The following is a 10728-nucleotide window of genomic DNA, read 5'->3' on the forward strand; positions in this document are numbered from 1 at the left end:
ATATGAGTATATCTGGTACCGCCTAGTCGGTGTGTGCATGCCCCTAACATTCCAGGTACATATCCGAATTTCAGCCATGATCTTTGCTCATGAATGTCCTGCACATGTTCGCCAGGGCCCATCCCTCAGCCTTGGTTCCCCGCCAGTTCCTCAATCCCATCCCCGCCTTCAGGTTATTCGTAGCTGCTAACACATTAAGCGATAATTCCCCTTGAAATAAAATGGTGGGAAAGAAAGGGAACTTAAAAAGCCAAAGAAGAGTAAAACGGTAAGTAATACCAAAAGGTCGGCTGCACAACATGTTGCCGTCCAAACACTCAAGTGAGCTATAGTAAACTATACAGTTCTAGGGGGAGATAAGTGGCTTATGCAACAAGAGTCCGTGTGTCAGTTTTATTGATGAAAAAGGTATCACCTCTCCCGGGCCGGCAAGGAGCGGCCGTGTGTGTCTGGCAGACCCGCCAGTCCACCCGCCCTGTGCATTTCAGGTACGGCCCTTCGGTGCCAAAGAATGGGGAGAAGAGCTCTCACAAGTTCAAGTTCAAGTTCAGGTATTTGTATAGCGCACTACTCACCCAGAGGGTCTCAAGGCGCTTGGGGAAGGGGGTGCGTTATTTGTCGAATAGCCAGGTTTTAAGTTCCTTTCTGAAGGATATGTGGTTCTGTGTAAGGCGGAGGTGAGTGGGGAGAGAATTCCAGGTCTTGGCCGCCAGGTAGGAGAAGGATCTTCCTCCCATGGTGGATCTATGGATGCGCGGGACTTCGACGAGGGCTTGATTGGAGGATCTTAGTTGGCGGGTGGGTGTGTAGAAGGACAGTTGTGTGTTGAGTCATTCGGGTCCTAGTTTGTAGAGGGCCTTGTGTGCGTGGGTGAGGAGACGGAACGTTATTCTTTTGTTGACGGGAAGCCAGTGGAGGTTTTTGAGGTGACCGGTGATGTGATCTTGGCGAGGGATGTCCAATATGAGTCTGGCTGATGCTTTTTGGATGCGTTGGAGTTTTTTCTGTAATTTGGCTGTGATTCCGGCGTAGAGGGTGTTTCCATAGTCCAGTCGGCTAGTGACCAGTGCGTGGGTGACAGTCTTTCTTGTCTCAACGGGGATCCAACTGAAGATTTTTTTGAGCATACGAAGTACGTTGAAGCAAGAGGAAGAGACGGCATTGACTTGTCTGGTCATCGAGAGGGAGGAGTCTAGGATGAAGCCTAGGTTACGTGCGTGGTCTGTGGGAATGGGTGCTGTGCCCAGGGCCGATGGCCATTATGAGTCGTCCCAGGCAGAGGGGGATGATCCTAGGATGAGGACTTCCGTTTTGTCTGAGTTAAGTTTTAGGCGGCTGTTTTTCATCCATTCGGCTACTTCTTTCATGCCTTCGTGGAGATTCGTTTTGGCGGTGTTAGGGTCTTTGGTGAGGGAAAGGATCAGCTGGGTGTCGTCAGCGTAGGAGATGATGTTGAGGTTGTGTTGTCGCGCGATGGATGCGAGTGGGCTCATGTAAACGTTGAAAAGGGTGGGACTGAGTGATGATCCTTGTGGTACTCCGCAGATGACTTCGGTGGCCTCTGATTTGAATGGGGGAAGTTGGACTCTCTGGGTTCTTCCCGCGAGGAACGAGATGATCCAGTCCAAGGCTTTTCCTTGTATGCCGATGTTGCTGAGGCGTTGTATGAGGGTGCAATGACAGACTGTGTCGAAGGCGGCGGAGAGGTCGAGTAGGATGAGGGCCACTGTTTCTCCGTTGTCTAGTAGTGTTCGGATGTCGTCTGTCGCTGCAATGAGGGCGGTTTCGGTGCTGTGTTTGGCTCGAAAGCCGGACTGTGAGGTGTCGAGGGAGTTGTTGGATTCAAGGAAGGCAGCGAGCTGGCTATTGACGGCTTTCTCAATGACTTTGGCCGGGAATGGGAGGAGGGAGATGGGGCGGTAGTTCTTAAGTTCAGAGGGGTCTGCTGTGGGTTTCTTCAGGAGGGCGCTGAGTTTGGGGTGTTTCCAGCTGTCTGGGAAGGTGGCGGAGTTGAAGGAGCAGTTGATGACATCACGGAGATGGGGTGCGATGATGGAGTCTGCTTTGTTGAAGATGTGGTGGGGACAGGGGTCGGTTGGCGAACCTGAGTGGATGGAGTTCATTAGGCGGATGGTGTCTTCAGTGGTGATTGGGTTCCAGGCGCTAAGGTTATTAGAGGGCGGTTGAGGTTCGGAGGTGGGTGGAGTGGATTGTTCTTTGGGAATGTCCTCAAAGCTATTATGTATGCCGGCGATTTTATTGTAGAAGAAGGAGGATAGCGAATCGCAGAGGTCTTGGGAAGGAGTAATGTCGTTAGAGGCTGCGGTGGGGTTGGTAAATTGTTTGACGATGTTGAAAAGTTCCTTGCTGTTAAGGGCGTTGTTGTCGAGTTGATCCTTGAATGCTGATTTCTTGGTGGACCGGATCAATTGGTGGTGTTTGCGGGTGGCTGTTTTGAACTATGTCAGGTTGTCAGTAGTTGGGCTTTTTCTCCATCTTTTCTCGAGAGTGCGGCATAGTTTCTTGGATATCTTAAGGTCATCGTTGAACCAAGGTGCCTTTTTGGTACCTTGTTTGGTTTGGTGGTTTTTTAGGGGTGCTAATTCTTCCGCACTATGGGTGATCCATTGTTTGAGTTCGGTGGCAGCTTGGTCACTGGTAAGTCCAGCACAGGGCTGCTGGTAGGTCTATGGTAACAGTCTAGGCGCCGAATCTATCAGTGTGGCAGACAGATCCGTGTGTGTATAAGAAAATGATACTCACTGCGTCCTGATAGGTCTCGACTCCTCAGGGCAGGGGGACCCCCGCACCAAATAGTTCTGCAGTTCGCTCACCTTAGGGCAAGTCCGGGGACAGTTGCGTAGGCATATCTGCCCCGTATCACGAGGGAGAAAGTCTTTCAGGGACCGGCAGCCGAGAAGGTCCACTGTTTGCGGTGTGACATCAGGGATGTCTGCAGAGCGCTGGGAATCCAACAGGCCATAGATTGCCTCATCATCACTCGGGAGAGTGGTCGGGCTGGCATTCGGAGCGGAGGATGGGGCCGGAGAGCTGCTGATCTCTGTAACCCTTGTTGTTCCTGCAGGATCAGATCCGCGGGTGGGGAGCGGTGTGGCGTTTCCTGGGCGCGGGTGGGCATAGGTGTTCGTCTCGGCCCGCGCGTGTGCGAGGACGTGGTGGTTCCGTGTGCTTTTCTAGGTGTCTCAGATACTCCTCCATCTAGCCAGGCCTCTACCTCCTCAGGGCTGGTGAAAAAATGTGTTTTGTCCTGTGCCACCACCCTCAGTTTTACGGGGAAGAGTAATGAGTATTTAAGGTCCGCCTGCCGCAGCCTTCTCTTCACTGCCAGGAAGGAATGGCGTTGTCTCTGCACCTGCACAGTGTAATCTGGGAAAAACATCACTGTGGCGTTGTCTATTTGGATGTCACCAAGCTCCCTGGCTTCTCGCAGGATCGTGTCGCGGTCTCTGTAGTTCAGGACACGGAAGATGAGAGGTCTAGGGTTAGAGCCAGGGGGAAGGGGCCTTGTGGGCACCCGGTGAGCACGTTCCACCACAAAGTGAGGCGACAGTGTGTCTTCAGGCAGCAGTTCGCGTAACCACTCTTCTACTCGTCGAGTAGGGTCCATCCCTTCCCATTTCTCCGGGATGCCCACGAGTCGAATGTTGTTTCTCCATGCCCTTCCTTCCGCATCCTCGTGCATTCTTCTAAAAATTCCACTCTATTAAGCAGATCTTGGATGTGTTTGTCCGCTTGGGTCACTGTGGGTTTCAGCGCCGCCATCGCCCCCTCCAATGTTGTAGTGCGATCTTGAAGTTTCTTGTGATCGGCTTTGAGATGTGTCAGGTCGATCGCTACACTGTCTATCTTTGTCTCAAGGGAGGTGCGAGTCTGTTACATTGATTCCTCTAGCCGTTCCATGACGGCTAGCACATGATCGAGCTTGGAGGTCACCAGTTCTGCATCCATCTTGGACGCCGTTTTGGAAAGCTTCCCCTTCGGTATCGTGCCTCCGGTTCCGGTCTGTGTCTTCACTCCTCCAGACATGGGCCAGGTGTGGCAACTGCGCTCGGCTTGCACGCCAGTGGGATTGCCCCAAGCCTCTTTTCGATTGGTAATTGCGTAATTTGCCTGGAAGTCAGCGGTTCCCTACAGTCTCGGCTGAGAGGGGGGACATCTGTAATAGCACTACTAAGCTTGTGTAGTGTTGCGGCTGCGTAGTCCTCCCAGGCCTCAGCAGGCACTCGTAGACGGTCTGGTGAGTGGGGCAGGTGGTGAGGGTGCCCTGGAGTAGCTGCAAGAGGGTCCAGGCAGCAGGTCCAACAGCAGATGATTGCAACAGGGCGCACAGCCAGGCAAGGCAGTCATTGAGGGGCACTCCCCTGAAACAGGCAGTGGTAGGTGGGTGTTCCAGCGTGCGGCAGTCGTTTCGTTGCAGCAACTCGCAGGGCTGCAGCAAGCGTTAGGGCTTCAGGTCGCAGAGTAGTGCCCACCCCCTGGGGGGGGTCCGCATGCCACTTCCTGATGCTCCCACCAGTCCGTAGTTACGTCTGCTCCTCTGGGCGCTTCTCGGCGCAATGTCTTCGCAAGGGTGGGGGCAGCAAGGGCATCAGTTCCTCGCAACGCTATCCTGTGATGGCAGAATGTGGGCAGGAAACTCCTAGATGGCCTCGGCCCCTCTCGTCAGGTCACTGTGCCTAGTACTGCATGCCTTGGCTTGTCTCCGTGTCGGCCCAGGTGGTGGAGATAGGGGCCCGCGGCAGTGTCTTGTAGAGATTGCGTGGTTCGGGCAGCCCTCCGAAGTCGGGGCACACTGGTCGTCACTGTTGTTGCTGTGTGGTGGTCGCAGTCAAGGCCCAGCACCCTCACCGTGTCTCAGGAAAGAAGCGCTGCAGCAGGTGTGGTTCAGCAGAGGTGGAGGGAGGGTATCTCACAGCCCCGGCCCCCAAGCCGCATGGGCCCAGCCAGGATGCACGTGGGCCGTGTCTCCAGGCGTCCCAATCGGCTGTTCCCAGGCAAGAGTATCCGTGTGGGGGGGGCCGCCGCCCGTGTGTGGATCGCGCCCCTTCTCAGTCATTCACCGGAGGTATCTAGGTATTGCCCCGGTGCAGCTAGTCACCGCCTCTAGGGGGCCGCCGATGCGGCCGTCTCGTTCCCCGCCCGATACAGCGCCTCCGCGCTCAGCTCCCCAGGCGGCGGCCTCGTTCGGGTTCCCAGTCTCCTCCGGCCTCCTACCTCAGCTGTCGGTGGGGGCGCTGGCAAGGAGGGCTCAGCGGTGTGATAGGGCCCAGGCAGGGGGGTAGGTGTTCTCACAGCCGCCACTCGTGGATTCCGCAAGGTCCGGTCAGGCTGCACACAGGCCGCAAGGTCAGGCCTAGCTCTAGCGCCCGAGCCCCGGCCTTGCGTAGTCAAGGATCCCAGGGGGCGCCGCGTCAGCGCCGGCTACCGCTGTTCAGTATCTCCCGCTGCGGACCCCGGTACCCGATCCGCTCCGCCGCCGGTCAGTGGGTGGGTGGGGGTCTGGTACGGGTCCGCCAGCTGCCTGCAGCCGAGAAAGGAGAATTATGCAGGAGAAGCGGCCCGGGAGAGGGGAGCTCAAGCAGGAGCTCTACCCATGCACGTCTTCCTCCATCGCGCTTCATGCCATGCCCCCATGGACTTCAGTGGTCTCATGCCTGTCTCAGTAATACTTTACTTTACAGTGTCATGTTCTGCCTTTTGTTTTCTTGCATATCAAAGTAACACTCACATTGGTATGCTCATGCAACTAGTCTAATTTAATTAAGCCAGTTTTGTGACACAAACCCAGTGCAAAATGTTAGTAAATCTGCCCCGAAGTGTTTAACTTCACTGTGCTCGACCTAGAGGAAAGGTAGGTGATCCTGGCTCTTTGATCCTCCTACTAAAATCTTGTTCATTCTTCCTGACTACCCAAAATGTAGTCAACTTACTTTTGAGTAACCAGATTGTGAGGCAATCAGTATTTGATCCCGAGAAGACAACATACTGCGAAACAATATAAAGAATAATCTTATACTATATGTAGATCCTAATGTTGTATATGTGGGGATATGAGTTCTGTTTTTAAATAGCGGCCCTGGAGTTGATTTCAACACAGAGATTTAAAGGTGATACCTTCCAAGGTTTTCTCTGTTCCATGTAAAAGGAATAAATAAACAAACAAATAATTAAATATAAAATAATACTGTATTACTACTACAAATCAGTGAACCTCAATAACTGTGAGGTAATTCGATTTTATATATTTGGTCTGACTCCTGCAAGAGGAAATGTACACATGGATTCAAATATATGCCAGTGTCTGTTTCGCACCAGATGGACAGTTTTTCCCCCCAGTCATCTGTGGAGGATTCTTTGTAATTATGAAATCACTCTATTCCTAGACAGCATAAAAAGGTGGTTTGAAAGGCACCATAAAATAGTTTTGCCCATTATAGGATGTTTATACAAGCTTTGGATGAGCACATACAGTGGTGTTTGGCACAGGCAAGCAATGTTACATTTCATTTATTTAAAAAGATAGCTGTGTGCTGATGCAACCTGCCTCTGGCTGTGGTTAAATTTAGTGTCCTTCACATCAATACCCAGTATGCAGCCAAGCAAGAACTGTAACTAGAGCGATGATGTCGGTCGTCAGCCACACACATTTAAAACAAATGAACAAGCTATTTCCTATGACTGCCCATATGCTATTCTGTTCTGTTCCTTCTGTAGCTGCTAATTGCATTTTCTTGATGATAAAATGTTGATACCTGAAGTTATTATTTTTGGAAAAACAGGGGACCCCTACCAATAATGAGTTCGCTACACGTAGGGACTAATAGTCATTTGAAAAAAGAAGAACTGTAGCAAACAACTTATACCTTGTATGCCATAGCTGAAGGTATATTATAGCCTTATAGCCAATTGCCGAGGGCCTCGGCATCCTGCGGCTCAGGCCTATAATGAGGGAGATGGCCTTTAATAACCAGTATAGCCAGAGGAAGAAGAACTATAAGGATATTAGAACATTACACCCACGGATTGTAGAATGTTCCAAATTAAAAAGGCAGAAGCATAAACACAAACGTTGAAATGTTGGAGTAAAAGGCTTATCCCAGTCATTATAAGCACGGAGGTACTCCATTGTCTTTAATGTAGCTTTCAACATTCCAATGTTCTAATTGCTATTAAAAAACAGTCTTAACATTAGAGGCAATTGAGCAGGCAGAAAATGTGCACCCCGCTTGACATCGCTTTCCCAAAAATTCACATGAAAACGTGCATTCGGCTAAGCCTTCCATGTGGATTAGTGGAAACTTCTCTGAATACCAGAAAGTAGCACATCTAAACTCTAACATAATTGGAAACCTACGAGTGTAGATTTACTACTTTTTTCATGAATTGGGCAATATGTGTGTTTACAGGCTCTTTTTATTGTGATGATGGACTATATGTGTTCCCTTCATACCATCACAACTTCTGACCTTTCTTCTTTTTTTACATAATGTCTGCGGTTCATTTCTTTTAAACGTTTCCAATTTTCCTTCCTCGCATATTTTATTATTTCTATTGTATTTCCTTTCCTTCATTCTTTAATTTTTTCCTTTCTATTTCTCTTCATCTGCTATCCTCTCTTTTCCATCTTTCTCTCCTCTTTTCCTTTCTTTGTTTTTCTTTCCATCTGTCCTTTATCTTTCTAACATCTTTAACCTTCTTCCTGTTCCACATTCCATCCTTCCTACCTTCATCCTTCTTTCAACCCTTTCTTTTGTTTCTTCTTCATGTTGTTTACCCTCTTTCTTTCCTTCATTACTTCCTTTTGTCCATCTTTATTTCTGTCTTTTCTGCAATAATTCCTTTTTTCCTGTCCTTTTCTATACATTCATTCTTCTTCCTCACATCCTTCTTTCTCTCTATGATCCATTCACCCATTTGTCCAGTCGCAGCCGGTATCCATGGGGAAGAGGGAGTTGCGCACACTCAAATATTAATGTTTAAAAACTTACCTGAACCGACATCCTCTGTTCCACAACACTTCTCCATAACTGGATGCAGTGTGGGTACCAATCCTGGTGCTGCTCACATTCTGTAAGAGCAGCACCTTGATTGGAGGGAGCAGCCTGGCTTGCCGCAACCGAGGACACTGGAGCCCGGCACTTACTCCAACCAAGCTGTCTTAACACAGCTAGGTTAGAGGTTTCAAAGTGCGCAAGACGGCCGGCCAAAGGCACATGCACACTTTTATAAGTGCACAATCAGCCCAACCTCCTCCCTGCTGCTGTCATTCAGCAGTGGCCCGCCCCTGTCCTGACGCTCAGTTCAGGATGGGAGGATGAAAAATAAAATGGTAATGAGTTACCATTGAATTTTTCACCTTTGGGGGTAATCTAAGTGGGGCGACGCTCCTCCGCTCCAGTGTAGCAGCCGCCCCTGCATTTGTTCTTTTGTCCAATCTTCCTTCTGTCTTCTTCATTCCTACCAGTCTTCTCCCATCCATCCATCCATCCATCCACCCCGCCACCAATACTTCTCTCCATCCACTCATTCTTCTCACCATCTCTAAGTCTTTCTTACTATTGGAGAAGTGTGGCTCACTGGTTAGAGGAGGCAGACCTGGAAGCAGAGGTCAGCCCGGGACCAGGGTTCAATTCCCGGCTCAGCGGGGTCTTGAGTGCTAAAATATCCATGGACTCAACAATTCTCGCTCCGGTGCCTACTCGATTCATGGGTTCACACTCTGCGACTCTGGGCAATAGCTTGCTTAATCTCCACAACGGCCCCTCGCGGCGGGATGCCTGGCTTTCACCTTGCAGATACCATGCCGGGGTTATCTCACAGGGGAATACCAGGACGGGTTCCCTAAGCAAGCGCTTAGAAACCAGTGGTGATTTGCGCTATATAAATTCCTGTACATTTACATTTACTATTCTTCTCTTCCTACCTCCCTTCTTTCTTTTGTGCTCTATTTTCCATTTGTCACCTCAATCCGCAGCACCATTGTACCATATTCTTGCAGTGGAATTTTTGAGCTTCAGTTTAGAGACTTGGGGGCATATGTATTAAATGATTTTGTATTCGCAAACGCTGCGATTTGCAAAAAAACAGCATTTGCGAATACTAAATTGCAAATGCGATGTATGAGCATTTTTCGCATCGCATTATTAAGGAATTGCTAATTTTGCGGTTCCTTAATTTTGCGTAATCATTTAAGGAATCTCCATTTGCGATTCCTTAAATGCTATGTAACAAGCACCCAAGTTTTGCGATTTCTCCTTAAGAAATCGCAAATTACCTCCAACTTCAAGTTAGTGGTAATTTGCAATTTCTTTGAAAATGCACTTTTTGGCATTTTTCAAAGTGCCCTGTGGCACACATACATGCCCTTAGGGCATGTATGTGCGCCATATGCACACACATGCTCATTTCAGGGCTGCATCAGGGTGTCCTTATGACACCCTTGCATCCTTGAAATTATTCTCAATTTGTGATTCTCTAATTGCAAATTGCAAATTGAGAATGACTTCCTATTCATTTCTATGGGCCTCCTGGCCCATAGGAATGAATGGGAAGGTATTCCTTAATTGTGATTTCGCAATTTGCTAATCGCAATTAAGGATACCAAGAAATCGCAAAATATTTGCGAATTTTTAAATACATCCCATTTGCGATTCTCAAATAGTGGTTCTCAAAAAATCGCTATTTGAGAATCGCAATGACGGATTTTTATACATATGTCCCTAGCTTCTCTGATCAAAGACAAAAGTGCTATAAACAACAATTTAAATATTTTTGTCACACCGAATTGCCCTGTGGCACACAACTTGCACAAGCTATTAAGGTCTGGGGTTTCATGTTGCACCTTTTGCGGGAAATATGGCAGGGGCGTAACACAGGCCCCCGCAGCCCACGTGGTGCGGGGGGGGGGTCCATAGCTCCAAGGGGCCCCCTCGGCACTGAACTCTGGGCGGGAGAGCTCCTGATTGAGCCCGGAGGGGGCCCCCCTTAGTACCGTGCAGGGAGAGCCCCTCACTTTTCGTTACGTCAGTGCAATATGGATAGCAGACAAAACACGTTCATGAAGTAATTTCTCCATAAATAATTTTTAGGTCTCGCCTAGGCAGCGCTTGCGCTGTCTCGTTGAGACATGCAGTATATATTATAGCAGGGAAGCTTTGTTTCAGCTCCGCGCATTCTCCGCCCATCTTTTGGATTGACTTACATCCTAAATGCTGCATTATGATTGTTTTTCATCTTGTTTGTCCCTCCTCCTGACGGCCATCTTGTCATTTGTATCCTTCCCCGGCTATTGGCCCCTTTACTTCAACACTATTTTCTGCCCTGTGTTCCCCCAGCCCCCTCCCGCAGTTCTGACTTTTTGCACCCCCCTCACCCCCTCCCACTCCCGTTCATGCCTTCTTAAAAGCTGCACTCACATTTGTAGTGTAATACGTCTCGCGTAAATGCGGGTTGTATTGCATTGCAAATGCTTGTTTTAAAGTAGTGCGCATTGTGCGCGAAGACCGGAAGTCAGGTGTCTCGCGCCTCAGTGTGGGAGGGGCTCCCGTGCACCAAGGAGAGCCCTGCACATTGGCCCTGTTCTCCTGTCGCTATTGCGCTTCTTTGCCCTCTGCTGCCCTAGAGCGTTAAATGTCATGCACTCGTAGTGCTCTATCACCATGAACCCAATGCTGCCACACTTCCGAAGGTGAAGCTCATGCACTTCAC

The sequence above is a fragment of the Lissotriton vulgaris genome, chromosome 10 (genome assembly GCF_964263255.1).
Source record: "Lissotriton vulgaris chromosome 10, aLisVul1.2, whole genome shotgun sequence".
Lineage (NCBI taxonomy): Eukaryota > Metazoa > Chordata > Amphibia > Caudata > Salamandridae > Lissotriton > Lissotriton vulgaris.